At 40.9% G+C, this 15,539-nt stretch overlaps 1 protein-coding gene across 1 annotated transcript in view; it reads left to right on the forward strand.

Moving 5' to 3' along the window:
- LOC306971884 (olfactory receptor 6N1-like) overlaps window positions 1-15,539 on the forward strand; it is a gene marked incomplete at both ends in the record, with an annotated part of 125,952 nt that overhangs the window by 103,165 nt on the left and 7,248 nt on the right. The gene's annotated exons all lie outside the window — the stretch shown is intronic.

Here is a 15,539-nt window from a genome sequence, read left to right on the forward strand (position 1 = left end):
ACAAGGCGAACGATGCTAACAAGGCTAATGAAGCTAACGATGCTAACAAGGCGAACGATGCTAACAAGGCTAATTATGCTAACAAGGCTAATGGCACTAATGACGCTAGTTGTACTAATGACGACAATGATGCTAATAACTTAAAACGAGAAGGACACTAGCAATTATGTTAATGATGCTGAAGTTGCTAATGATGCTAACAAGGCTAACGATGCAAAGAAGGCTAATGAAGCTATAGATGCTAACAAGGCGAACGATGCTAACAAGGCTAACGATGCTAACAAGGCGAACGATGCTAGCAAGGCTAATGAAGCTATAGATGCTAACAAGGCGAACGATGCTAACAAGGCTAACGATGCTAACAAGGCTAATGGACCTAACGATGCTAACAAGGCGAACGATGCTAACAAGGCTAATTATGCTAACAAGGCTAATGGCACTAATGACGCTAGTTGTACTAATGACGACAATGATGCTAATAACTTAAAACGAGAAGGACACTAGCAATTATGTTAATGATGCTGAAGTCGCTAATGATGCTAACAAGGCTAACGATGCTAACAAGGCTAATGAAGCTATAGATGCTAAGAAGGCGAACGATGCTAACAAGGCGAACGATGCTAACAAGGCTAATGAAGCTAACGATGCTAACAAGGCTAATTATGCTAACAAGGCTAATGGCACTAATGACGCTAGTTGTACTAATGACGACAATGATGCTAATATAAAACGAGAAGGACACTAGCAATTATGTTAATGATGCTGAAGTTGCTAATGATGCTAACAAGGCTAACGATGCTAACAAGGCTAATGAAGCTATAGATGCTAAGAAGGCGAACGATGCTAACAAGGCGAACGATGCTAACAAGGCTAATGAAGCTAACGATGCTAACAAGGCGAACGATGCTAACAAGGCTAATTATGCTAACAAGGCTAATGGCACTAATGACGCTAGTTGTACTAATGACGACAATGATGCTAATAACTTAAAACGAGAAGGACACTAGCAATTATGTTAATGATGCTGAAGTTGCTAATGATGCTAACAAGGCTAACGATGCAAAGAAGGCTAATGAAGCTATAGATGCTAACAAGGCGAACGATGCTAACAAGGCTAACGATGCTAACAAGGCTAATGAAGCTAACGATGCTAACAAGGCGAACGATGCTAGCAAGGCTAATGAAGCTATAGATGCTAACAAGGCGAACGATGCTAACAAGGCTAACGATGCTAACAAGGCTAATGGACCTAACGATGCTAACAAGGCGAACGATGCTAACAAGGCTAATTATGCTAACAAGGCTAATGGCACTAATGACGCTAGTTGTACTAATGACGACAATGATGCTAATAACTTAAAACGAGAAGGACACTAGCAATTATGTTAATGATGCTGAAGTCGCTAATGATGCTAACAAGGCTAACGATGCTAACAAGGCTAATGAAGCTATAGATGCTAAGAAGGCGAACGATGCTAACAAGGCGAACGATGCTAACAAGGCTAATGAAGCTAACGATGCTAACAAGGCTAATTATGCTAACAAGGCTAATGGCACTAATGACGCTAGTTGTACTAATGACGACAATGATGCTAATATAAAACGAGAAGGACACTAGCAATTATGTTAATGATGCTGAAGTTGCTAATGATGCTAACAAGGCTAACGATGCTAACAAGGCTAATGAAGCTATAGATGCTAAGAAGGCGAACGATGCTAACAAGGCGAACGATGCTAACAAGGCTAATGAAGCTAACGATGCTAACAAGGCAAACGATGCTAACAAGGCTAATTATGCTAACAAGGCTAATGGCACTAATGACGCTAGTTGTACTAATGACGACAATGATGCTAATAACTTAAAACGAGACGGACACTAGCAACTATGTTAATGATGCTGAAGTCGCTAATGATGCTAACAAGGCTAACGATGCTAATGAAGCTAACGATGCTAACAAGGCGAACGATGCTAACAGCAATAGTGATGCTAAAGACGATAGCAAAGCTGATGATGCTAAAAATGCTAATTTTGCTGACAGTGCTAATGACGCTAACAACACAAACATAACACAACAAAAATGCACACAAAGTTGCAAAGTTTATGACACTGGCAACACTATCAACTATAATGATGCTAACTTTGCTTATGATGCTAGTTACGCTAACAATGCTAATGATGCCAACAATGCTAATGGACCCAACAAACACTAATGATGCTACTCTCAAAATGTAGGTTTTAGATCCAAGGGCAGCTCTTTAGCTCCGCTCTAACCCCAGGCTCACATCAATTCCTGAACAGGAAGCGCAGCCGCCGCATGGAATCAAAACTCCTTCAAATCAATGTTGTAGACTCACATTAGCTCTGCGCAGAGCTGCTCCTCGCACGGAAGCCGCATGGCGCTACGAATCTGCCAGCATTCTCTGATCCAGCACAGGAAATGACATGAGCCAAACAGGAAGTCATGCACCTACTGGGGAAGAGAAGCCACAAACTCAAGCTAATTTGGCTAAACAATACTGAAAACAGATTTTAATGACTATTTATGGATCTGCAGAATCTGGTTTTAGATCCAAGCGCAGCTCTTTGCCACAGCTCTTGCAGCTCTTTAGCTCTGCTCCAACCCCAGGCTCAAAACGAGACCTGAATGGTTTAAGCACAGCCTCTGCATGACATCGAAAACTCCTTAAAACTCCTTAAAACTCCTTAAAATCAATGTTTTGGACTCACATTGGCAGAGGCCGTACGTCGCTACGGAAAGAACCCACAAGGTCCATTTTTCCCCGGACACCAGGGACACCGACGCGCTCTTGGAAATCGCACAACAAAACAGGAAGTCAGGCACCAACCGGGGAAGAGAGCGAATTTCAGAATAAAATCACCAACATATCTGCGGTAATTTTGCTCATGTGAACAATACGGCAAAACAGGAGTGTGTGGAGGAGCTGTCAAAGAATCATGGGGGAGTTTGTGAGCTTCACCCAGGAAGTGGAAAACTCTGTTGTGTTTGGATCATGTGGATTAGTGAGGGCAGCAGCAGGACTTTCGACAGGGAATTGGGAAAGTTCTGGTTCAGGACTCGCAAAAACACCTAATCCTGGTCTAGTTTAGAGTCGGTCTTCACATAAGCCTGATTCAGACCTGCTTCAATCCTGTTATTTTCACGAAGAATGAGCTCTGTGTGTGTTAAAGTTTGCCCCAGGCCCTGGTGTCAGCTACACCCCGTCCTTCACAAACAAAACATCGAGGGTTTTAAAGCTGCTAAAACCGCAGTCTGGACTCCTTCAAACATGAGAATTTCAGCAGTATCAAAGCTTCAGTGCATGAAGAAACATCACACTGCAGGTTCATGCTGTAATATTGAGGTTAATATCACAGTTAATCCTCAGTCTGCCCACGAGGAACATGACCCGGCACAAAGTTAAAGCTCGTCAGACTAACATGAGGTAATATGATACTGTGACCCGATCTTTAAGGAATGTGCTGGGCTTTGTTTGAAACATGACAGAAAATATACAGCAGGTTTTTCTTTTAAAGCTCTCGTGTAAATAACAAGACCAACAATGTAATCTGAACAATACAGAGAAAAACAGGCAGGGATTAGATCAACAAGACAAGTCCTGATCTAAAAGCCTTCAATGAATTGTCTGAGATGCAGGAAAGGGAAATGCGGAGTCTGCAGGAGCAACTTTAAGAGCAGAAGTCATCCAGAAATATGCACTTTGAGAAAATGTTCTTTGGGTTTCCAGCTTTTCAAAGGAGAAATCTGTGGAGAACGTTGAATCAGTGCAGTTCACAGTTCACAGTTATTGCTTCACATGTTCTTGGACAGAATTGAACAGAATCGAAGACAAACAACTGAATTCGTCGGTTTGATCTATGAGCTGCGAGAGAAAACCCCAGATTCATTCATTAAAATCACCAGAAAATACAATAAAACCCCTCTGAAAATGTCACAACAGTTTTCCATATTCCACACAAACCAAACACAATCCAGCTCATGAAAGAATCTGAGAAGAGACAATGGAAATCTGAAAAGAACAAGTTTCAACATCAGCTCCTCTTTGAGAAGGTAAAGGCTGAACTTCGCGAGCGCCACGAGGCCACATGAGTCTCAGCTGGAGGTCTCACCGTTTTAAAGCTTCACTTTGGAGGAGGGAACAGGAAGTAGGGGACCGGGACTTCCTGTGATGAAGGGCGTGAGGCGAGAGACTTTAACCTCTTACCACCCGCCTAAACCGAATGCACGCTGTCCTCTTTGGCTATAGGCCTGTGTAACACCTCATTTGAAAGCTAAGACCTGCAAAACTGATCTTTTTCCTTGCATTTGTTAAATTTTTGTCACATTTTTGGAGTTTTTCTTCACTCTTCACTTTTTTTGCTGGATTTTTGTCTTTTTTTTGTTGTTGGATTTTTGTCTTTTTTTTGCTATTTTTTTGTCTATTTTTTGCCACTTTTTTGCTGGATTTTGGTCACATTTTTTGCTGGATTTTTGTCACTTTTTTGCAGGATTTTTGTCACATTTTTTGCTGAATTTTTGTCTTTTTTTGCTGGATTTTTGCCTTTTTTTGCTGGATTTTTGTCATTTTTTGCTGGATTTTTGTCACTTTTTGTTGCTGGATTTTTGTCACTTTTTTGCTGGATTTTGTCACATTTTGGTGGATTTTTGTTACTTTTCTTGCTGGATTTTTGTCTTTTTTTTTGTTAAATTTTTGTCTTCTTTTGCTGGATTTTTGTCTTTTTTTTTGCTAAATTTTTGTCTCTTTTTTGCTGGATTTTGGTCAAATTTTTTTCTGGATTTTGTCACATTTTGGTGGATTTTTGTCACTTTTCTTGCTGGATTTTTGTCTTTTTTTTGCTAAATTTTTCTCTTCTTTTGCTGGATTTTTCTCTTTTTTTGCTGGATTTTTGTCTTTTTTTGTTGGATTTTTGTCACTTTTTTGCTGGATTTTTGTCATTTTTGTCAATTTACATCGTCATTTTCTTCTCGTTTTTTGTCGCTATTTTGAAGAAGCTTTTAGATTTGGAGAATTTGGAGAACAGGAGAAAACATGTTCAGGTGGGAGTTAAGAGGTTTAAGTTCTCTAGAACTGTGAAAAATACTGTCTTAGCAGAGCACCCTTTTAGGCCATAATCCTAAAAGAATACTCTAAGAATACTAAGAAATGACTTAAAGTCGTACTAAATAACATGTTTACCTTAATAAATCCTCCCCGTAGTCCCTGTGGGGGTAATACAAGTGTTTATGGGATGATTGGAGGGTCTTTCATCGCCCCCTGGTGTCTCTGGACAGAAAACCATGTTTGCAACTTGTCTGCCACCGGACCGGAGAAAGCAATACACACTAGTGCAATCACGAAGAAGAAGCTAACATGCTAAAGGGCAAAGCTAACTGCGGGCTAACGTCACTTTAAACAGTATTTACAGCCAAGTTTGAGTGAAAAAAAATATTTCCATTGTATAATTGAATACACAGTAACCCTCTCTCCCTTCGCCTTTCCTGTCAGTGTAGGATTTACTCTCCAAGACAATAAATTAAAAAATCGTAACTTGCTACTACACCTGCAGTTGCACTCATGGCCTCTAGGGGGAAGAGTTACTTAGTACTGCTTTAAATCTACTTGAATTAAGGGATTAAATCTCAAGATTGAGTAGATTCTGTCTGGCCTTAAAGCAGATGAAACCTATTCATTCCAATGGAACAAGCACAAGTTTTTTTCCTAATTCCGATTATTTTGTATAATTTCCAGGGAAAAATTAAACATTTTTACAGTTAAAGTTAATTTGGGGGATTTCTGTTTGTTCCATTGGCATTGGTGTTTTTATCTGATCTTAGATTAGTTCAAATCCCGCCTGAACCGAGAGCATTTTCTCCAATTCAGCTTTACCCAAATCCTGTAGGCCAGTGTAACGCCTCATTTGAAAGCTAAGATCTACAAAACTAAATTGATCTTTTTCCTCACGTCATCAGATCTTTTTTTGTCATCTCATTTTTGGCAAATTTTCGTGACTTTTTTTTGTCACTTTTCTTTGTCACTTTTTTGTCAAATTATTCACATTTTTTTGTCAAATTCTTATCACTTTTTCGTCCATTTTTTCTCCATTTTTCGTCAAATTTTCTCAAATTTTTGTCCATTTTTGTCATTTTTTTGTCAATGTTTTCTCACTTTTTTTCCACATTTTCATCCATGTTTTCGTCTCAGTTTTGTTGCTATTTTCACATCTTTTTTCCAGAAGCTTTTGGATTGGGGTAAAGCTGGAAAAAATGTGCTCGGTTCAGGTGGGAGTTAAGGGGTTAACATAAAAAAGACTTTATTCAAGTGAATTTTAATAATTGATCTAGTTGTTGCCACTTTTTTGTCACATTTTCGAAGCGTTGTTGTAGTTTTTTGTCGTGTTGTTGAAGTTTTGTTTTTGTCGTGTTTTTGAAGTTTTGTTTTTGTCGTGTGGTTGAAGGTTCTTTTGTTCTGTTATTGTTGCTTTTCTGGCATGTTTTAGTCGCTCTTTTGTTGTGTTTTTGTGTTTATATTATACCGTTTTTACACAATAACAACCAAGGCAAAAAGAGATTCTTCCTCCCCACTCTCTCCTCCTTCAGCAGGTATTTGATCTCTTATTTCTTAACCATATTTATCTAACTCGTCTTGGGGGCCAGGGGTTCGATGCTGGACGGCCTCATTTTGCCCGCGGGCCGTATGCTTGACCCCCTGCTTTAGAATAACATGACCCAACTGAAAATAAAAGCAGTGACTAAAGTATCTTGGTGTATTTAGGTTCAAAATCAAAGTTTGTTTCCCTCTTTTTGGCTCATTTTCTTTTTATTCTGATATTTTCTCCTTTTCTTGCCCCATTACTCACTTCTTCCTTATTTTTTTTTTGATAATCCACTCATTATTGTTCTGTATTTTAGTGTCAGTATCGAAAAGCAAGGATCGTTTATTTATTGGTATTGAGAAAACAAAAGTAACTGCCCTGAGCCACACATTACACATGATCATCCATTCAAATACTAGCATTTACTTTAATACAGAGTCCCCGAACACTGACCTCGGCCTGGACTGGGCCTGGTCTGACCTCGGCCTGGTCTGACCTCGGCCTGGACTGGGCCTGGTCTGACCTCGGCCTGGACTGACCTCGGCCTGGACTGACCTCGGCCTGGACTGAGCCTGGTTTGACCTCGGCCTGGACTGGGCCTGGTCTGGGCCTGGTTTGACCCTGAACAAAGTGAACTTTCGTCCAAACCTGTTGTTGTTGTTTTGCCGCAGTCGGACCTAAAGCCCTGCTGCGTCCTGATTGGCCCACGGGGACTTCATTACCGCGGCCCCTCTGCGGACATGTGACCGGACCGCCGCGCCTGATTGGTCCCCGATGGCGCTCCGGCCCCTCCCCTGGGGCTCATCAGGCGACTCTGCAGCGAGAGTTCACTTTGAGGTGTTTTTCTTCTTTGTTTCAAAGTTTGTTTCACACGACGTCACGACCACAGATCTTTAACAACAAGTTAGAAAACAATGAACCTGAACTTTATTCTTACCTGTTTTTGTCACATTTGGACAAAAAGGTGCAGAATTATGACCAAACACCCTGAAGGCGAGACAGGCAGGTGAACAGGAGCAGGGCTACGTTCAAACAAACAAAATCAGCCTAAACTTTAGAAACTTGTGTGAAGTTCGCCCCCCATAGTGTCCGCTTCAAAATGGTGTCATTCGTTTGTGCTTCGTTTGTGCTTTGTTTGTGCTTCGTTTGTGCTTCGTTTGTGCTCACTTCGTTTTTGTGATATTAATTGACTGTGTTTCCTTCCGCATCAATAATTGGTTTTCATGTTTCTTTATCTTTATTAAACTTCTGTCTTTTTCCTGATTTTCAGCAGTTTTCAAATTTTCCAAGACCCGAACCAAGACCCGAACCAAGACCCAAACAAAGATCAAGACTAAGAACCAAACTAAGACCAGACCAAGACCTGAACAAAGATCAGACCAGGACCAAGACCCGAGCCAAATACCAATCAATGATCAATATCTCAAAAACAAAGTGCGCACAAATGAAGCACAAACGAATGACCCCATTTGAAGCAAATCGGACACTGTGGGGGGCGAACTTCACACAAGTAGTTTACTTACGTTTGGTCGTATCTTTTCGTCACACATTGACCGTCGCGTTGACCACACGGTGCAGACTTCAGACTTCAGACTTCAGACTTCAGACTTCAGACTTCAGACTTCAGGCTTCAGGCTTATTTTCCCACAAGTGACTTCTTGAACGTCCTCTTCACGACAGAAACACTGCAGAGGAGAATGAAAGGTCGGCTGTACGGCCTTCAGCGCCTCTGCGTCGGGAGCAGGGCCTTTAAATACATGTAAACACATTATATAATATAATGCAGGAAAAGGAAACTAATAATGCACATCATGAAAACATTTCCTTCATTTAATTATGGCTTGAACATTTTCATTTGCTTCCACAGTGCAGTAAAAGTAGATATACCATGGTCTGGGTGAATACTGGATTCTGATTGGCTGGTGCATTATTTTGGTGTAACCGCACACGTAGTCCGGTAGTTAAATCACTGGGATGTCGCTCCGCTGTGGCGTCGCCATAGCAACGCCTGACACAGCTGAATCAGATAAAGGCGTAATTAGTGACTGACAGGAACGTATGAGATGGATTTAGTGTTTGCTAAATGTTTGTAGAGGAGAGTGAGCAGCTAGGTTAGCTACTGTTAATAACATATGAGCTTTACATTTCTATTGGAAACGGTTAAGGCTATTCATCATTTTCAGGCGTACATAAAATGATCCTGCATTGAAGCATCTTTGTCTGGATTAGTAAAGTCAAACATAAAAGTTTCAGTTGGGGGGGCCCAGGTGTGAGCGACTCCACCGCAGCTGTTTCCATAAACAGTTGAGCTGGTTGAGCTAGCTAGCTTTAGCTACAGGTTAAACCTTGTAAAAGGTAAGTAACTCCTGCCCACGAGTGCCGCATATCGGTGTTTCCTTCCAGGGAAAAGTGTTTCCGGGTTAGTCCTGTTGTGTTGTGATTCTGTGCTGATGTTGTGTCGTTGAGCCTGACTGAGATCCTCGTAATAGCTGCGGAGAATGACTCGCTCTGAGACCAGCCTTCAGTGACCGGCTAATAACCCACACAAAATAGTCCCGTAGTCTGGCAGATTTAGTGACTTTAGTCAATGAAAAACACATTTATTATAAATGTTAGGTTTGTGGGACCCTGGTATAAGCGGATTAAACAACGAGGAGCCGCGTTAGACGTTATAATGCAGGAGGAACAACACTGTGTCGGCCGTTAGAACCGGCTAATGCAGCTCCGAGATGTTTAATCCTCACTTATTCACCTGCGCTTTACTGTAAACATGTCCCTTTTCTCTGCTCTTTAAGGAAAACTGCGGGACAGCTGAGCCTCCAGAGGGTCAAACGCTGCCACCGGCGGCAGCAGCTTCAGTTTGGAGACAGAGGATTTTCTTTATTGAATTGTGTTACATAATACATGACATTTACTGGAGGACTTGGAAAAGAGGGGTCAAAAACGGATCCATCAGTGTTTACGGAGCCGCCGGCGACACGGACGCAACACTTCGCCAAAAACGCAATAGTTTTGCAATAAAACAATTAAACACATGCAATTGTATTTGTGTAGAGGCCAAATAGACCTCGGCCTGTAGGCTCTCACCCTCCACACATGGAGCATGATACTGCCCTGACCTGAGGGAACCTGCCCTGACCTGAGGGTACCTGACCTGACCTGAGGGTACCTGACCTGACCTGAGAGTACCTGCCCTGACCTGAGAGTACCTGCCCTGACCTGAGAGTACCTGCCCTGACCTGAGAGTACCTGCCCTGACCTGAGGGTACCTGCCCTGACCTGAGAGTACCTGCCCTGACCTGAGAGTACCTGCCCTGACCTGAGAGTACCTGCCCTGACCTGAGAGTACCTGCCCTGACCTGAGAGTACCTGCCCTGACCTGACCGCGTGCCGACTCATTATACATGATGTCATGGCCAGGGTTTCTTTTTTAAAACCTTAACCCCAGGATGCGTTTTCCAGTTCGGCCACAGTATGATGCCTCATTTGAAAGCTAAGGCCGACAAAACTTTTTTGTCATGTTTTTGTCCCGTTTTCTCATCACTTAATTTTCGCTCTTTAGTCATTTTTTTGTTGTATTTTTGTCTCTTTTTCGTCACGGTGTTGTTGTGTTTTCATCCACATTTTCGACGCCATTTTGACACTTTTTTTCGAGAAGCTTCTAGATTTGGGTAAAGCCAAACTGGAGATAATGTGCTCGGTTCAGGCGGGGGTTAAGAGGTTCAAAACAAACTCCGGGAGATTTCTGAATCCAAAATGTATATGAATAGTAACATTTTGTATAATATTAAACTCGCACACTAACCACCAAATAACTTCTTTGGTTTAACACTATCTCCTTTGAGTCAGTTGCACTCCCTGGCCAGCAGGTGGCGCCTGTCGCGCGCTGATAGAGAAAGGCTGAGGAGCTGCAGAGGAAGAACAATGACAGAAACTCTTCTCTTTAATCACAGGTTGGTTTTTATAAATATTATATCCGTGTTCTCAGAGTCCTACAGTGTTTAAGGTCATACTGTCACGTGTGAGTCCAAGAGAAACGAACTTTGTACAACGTTTTTAGAGTAAAATGTGATTGTGTTTCAAGCTAACATGCTAAGCTAACGGCTGAGTGTAAAAAAACAGCTCACACACACCAGCTTTACTTTAACCTCTTAACTCCCACCTGAACGGAACCCATTTTATCCAGTTTGGCTTTTTAATCAAAAAGCTTCTTGGGGAAAAAAGCACCAAAACAGCTACAAAATATGAAAAGAAAACAAGGATGTAAACAACAAAAATGTGACAAAAATGTGACAAAAATGTGACAAAAATGTGACAAAAATGTGACAAAAATTCAACAAAAATGTGACAAAAATTCAACAAAAATGTGACAAAAATTCAACCAAAAAGTGACAAAAATTCTACAAAAATGTGACAAAAATGTGACAAAAATTCAACAAAAATTCAACAAAAAAATGACAAAAATTCAACAAAAAAGTGACAAAAATTCAACAAAAATGTGACAAAAAATCAACAAAAAAGTGACAAAATTTCAATCAAAAAGTGACAAAAATTCAACAAAAAAGTGACAAAAATTCTATCAAAAAGTGACAAAAATTCAACAAAAATGTGACAAAAATTCAACAAAAAAATGACCAAAATAAAATAAAATAAAACATTAAAAAAGGTGACACAACACAGCAATGAACAGAGCACATTTTCTCCAGTTTGGCTTTACCCTAATCAAAAAGCTTCTTGGGAAAAGAGGCGCCAAAAGAGCCACAAAAAATGAGAAGAAAACAAGGATGTAAAGGCAACAAAAATGTGACAAAAATGCAACAAAAATGTGACAAAAATTCAACAAAAATGTGACAAAAATTCAACAAAAAAGTGACAAAAATTCAACAAAAATGTGACAAAAATTCAACAAAAATGTGACAAAAATTCAACAAAAATTCAACAAAAATTCAACAAAAATTCAACAAAAATGTGACAAAAATTCAACAAAAATGTGACAAAAATTCAACAAAAATGTGACAAAAATTCAACAAAAATGTGACAAAAATTCAACAAAAAAGTGACAAAAATTCAACAAAAATGTGACAAAAATTCAACAAAAAAATGACCAAAATAAAATAAAATAAAAACATAAAAAAGATGACACAACACAGCAACAACGCGAGGAAAAAGATCAGTTATGTGGGTCTTAGCTTTCAAATGAGTTACACAGGCCTATATAAGAGCCAAAGAGGACAGAATATATACAATATGCCATTTGCTGGGTTTTTTCCACCAAATGTGCATTTAAGGGTCTGTTTTGAAGCAACCACTGTATTTGTACAACACATTAACATTTAGAGAGAGATAAAAAAAAAAAAGAGTAATAAATTTCACAATAAATCATAGAGTTAAAATATTAAACATACAGTACATGGTTGTGTTATATTTTTGTTGTCTTGGTGAAACATAACCAGATATTTATATTGTGTGTGTGTGTTAGCATTACTGAACTGTTTATGGCTATTGACAATATTATAACTATAGCTTCTTCTGAAACACTGAAGACCAAACCAAGAACCCCCCGCACCGGCAGCAGAGGCGCCACAGGCAATAAAGGGACAAACAAGGAGGTATCTAGGCAAGACTCACAGCTAAGCTACACACGCCTCTATCCCTGCTATTGTTCTGGGTAATGTGCGTCCACAGGAGAATGAACTGGATCATATTAATTTGCTACGCTCTTCCGAGGAGATGGTGGAAGACTGTTGTGGCGCGGAGGGAGCTGCGCAGGAGGAAGAGGGAGGAGGTGGAGACCAGTGCAGGACACCACGCTCTCAAACAGGGACAAACCCAGAAGTCCAATTATACAATGGAAAAACTTTTCACTCAAACTTGGCTGTAAATACTGTTTAAGTGGCGCTAGCCCGCAGTTAGCTTTGCCCGTTAGCCTGTTAGCTTCTTCTTCGTGATTCCATTCGTGTGTATTGGTGACTCTATTGGACTATTGGAGATGAAAGACCCTCCAATCATCCCATTAACACTTGTTTTGTTTGTTTGTTTGTATACTTTATTGTCTCCGTAGGGAAATTTACCTCCGCAGGGACTACGGAAAGGATTTCTTAAAGGGGGGTATTATGCAAAATCAACTTTTTCAAGCTTTGCATCATGTTATTATGTCATTCCCTCATTAAAAACATGGCTGAAGTGTTGCCTTGGCACATTCACGTATTTCTGAGTAATCTGTAAAAACTCTGATGGCGGCCATTTTAGGGATAGGTTTGCCTGAGTCCTCCTAGGAACGCCCCCACCTCCTGGAGACGCCTCCGAGCTTTCGTCACCAGCCGAGTAACCAACCACTGCTCCTCAGCAGAACCCCCTCCCCACTGAGGCCACAGACAGCGTGTGGAGGGGGCGTGTCTAAAGGCTCAGAGGTTCTTAAAGAGACAGAGGCCTATTTCAAGACATTCACTACAGCCATTTTGAGAGAGACATTTTATACAAGGCAGTTATTCTAATTTACTGCATTGACAGACCAACAGAAGGTTTGTCATCATTGTAGTGTGATATAGACTGGTGCTATGGGACTGAAAAAAGCAGAATACCCCCTCTTTAAGATTTAAAACTAAATGTAACAAAGTGCTGTTTCTGGAAAACAAAGGAGTGTGTGATAAAAATGCCTCCAAACACAAGTATTGAAATTATTGCGATACTTGATAAAAATATGGTATTGCAGCAAAAAGTATTGTTATCCGATGTCCCATTATCTGGATTACTGTTGTTGTAAATATGTTGTATGTTTTATCACAGGCACACTGGTTACTTCACCCACACATGTGCATCCTCTGAGAAACAATAACATCAGTAAATAAAACTGATTTGTCGCTCTATGATTTCTGCATTTACTGATTCAGCTGATGTTTGCAGGTTTGGGCTCCACTTCTTTCACCGTGGGAAAAACCTCACACCTGAGTTCTGGAGAACACGTTGGACTGCAGATGGAGCTGTCGTCCTGCTACTCCCAGGAGAAACCAAAATCAGTTTTAATCAGACGAGTCAACATGAGACACTTCAGGGACGGAAGCAGAAACCTGGAGGTACGAACCCAAACTCAGGTCTGGACGTCAGAGTGTCATTCTCATTAATCAGAGTGACCTCGGGGCTGCAGGGAAACGGGATCAGCCAATAAAGGCTAGATTTTTATTTGTGGTAACACGGGAGTCTCTAGCATGTTGCTTTTATAGTAGTGCAGGGTCTCTGCAGGGGCCGGTTCTCCGACAGAGGCCGTGGCTTTTATTAGAAACTATAGAGGTAGAAATATTCCCCATGTTAGGAATTTGTCTCATACTGGTGTAAATGAAAACTCAGGTGCAGGAAGTAACAAACGGGAACCCGGGTCGAGGGGGACGCTGCGGAGGAGCTGATCCGAGCGTAACTTTGACACAGATTTAGCCACTTTTCAAACCTCCTGTGACTATATTTGGAAACAGGGCAAATGTTGTGTGACCCTCCAGGGTTTTAATAAAGTCTCCATCGCGTCTTCAAAGCACGTCCAGCTGCTCCGTGTGCAGGTCAGTCCCGCCTCAAAATAACTCCTCCCATCAGCGCGAGCGTCTCGTCTTCTCTCGGGTCAGTCTCATGATCGATCACAAACACAAACGCTTCGTCTAAACTCGCCTTTTACACAAGATAACAACAAATAATCCGGTCCGCGGTAAAAACGAAACAGAAACCTGCAGTGACACTGATGTCAAAGCTTCGCTAACAGCAACGAAACACTTCCTGTTGTCCCGACAAAATAAAAGGCGTCAATGTTCCAGCCGCTGGGAGAGGGTTTGCAAAGTAAATTAGGTTAGGTTAGGTTAGGTTAATTTATTTGTACCCGTGGGTAAATTCGTTTTGCAATTCTGAGAACTAGCACATTTTACAAAGATAAAACATCACACATATAAAATACAAAACTTGTAAGTGCTCCACATACTAACAGGATGTGCCTTTGGTACAAAAAACAACTGAAATTTAAGCCACTTGACAGTAACAAAGATAAAAAAACCTGCGTCAGGGGCAATTTGATCCCGACTTGTTCATAAAGGAAAGGGCAGCGGGAACAAAGCTTTTCTTAAAACGGTTCGTGTGGCTCATTGGCATCAAAAAACGACGCCCAGACGGAAGCAATCGAAACTCTGAGTGCAAAGGATGCTCTGAGTCTTTTGCGATGCTTCGTGTCATCCTCTCTAACTGTCTATCATGCAGAAAGTCCAATTAATAAATGAACCTAATATTTTAGGTGCAAATGGACACGAATCTCGTTTTTCTTCAGTTTCCTGGTCGTCCGTTTTGCTCAAATAGAAATAAAGGCCTGTCTCTAATTGTGGCCTGGTTCCAATAAAGGCCTGGTCCCAGATGCCCTTGAGTAAATAAAGGCCCCGGCCTGTATTAGAGCATTTACGATAACTAAACACCACTTAAAAAAGATAACCATTAGGCGCTCAAAGAATGAACTCAAAAGTCAATGAAAACACTGGAGTTGAAACATATTTTTGCTGAAGTGGTTTGTGTGCAGCACGTTAAAACTCACGCTGAACAAAAAGTTGAAGATGGACGTCAGCAGCGCGTCCCGTCAGAGAAGTTTCCCCGGATTCACTACGACGCCGACACATTTTTTTGTTCCACTTGTCGGGAGTTCCTACAAAAAGAAGAGGTGTAAGTAAAATATTATTATAATACTGAACCGAATGTTATAATATCAGAGTTTTTACAGATTACTCAAAAATACGTGAACGTGCCAAGGCAACACTTCAGGCATGTTTTTAATGAGGGAATGTGAGTGACCTTTCACCAAACAACATTTAATCGTTGCTTCATGGGAAAGACACTTTTCTAAGGAAAAGGAGATTTTCTGCTGCAGAACCACAGAGCGACAGATCTTTATAAGGCCCGACCAATAGGGAAGAAATGTTTTATTTTCTAT

The sequence above is a fragment of the Gobius niger genome, assembly GCF_951799975.1.
Source record: "Gobius niger genome assembly, chromosome: 12".
Lineage (NCBI taxonomy): Eukaryota > Metazoa > Chordata > Actinopteri > Gobiiformes > Gobiidae > Gobius > Gobius niger.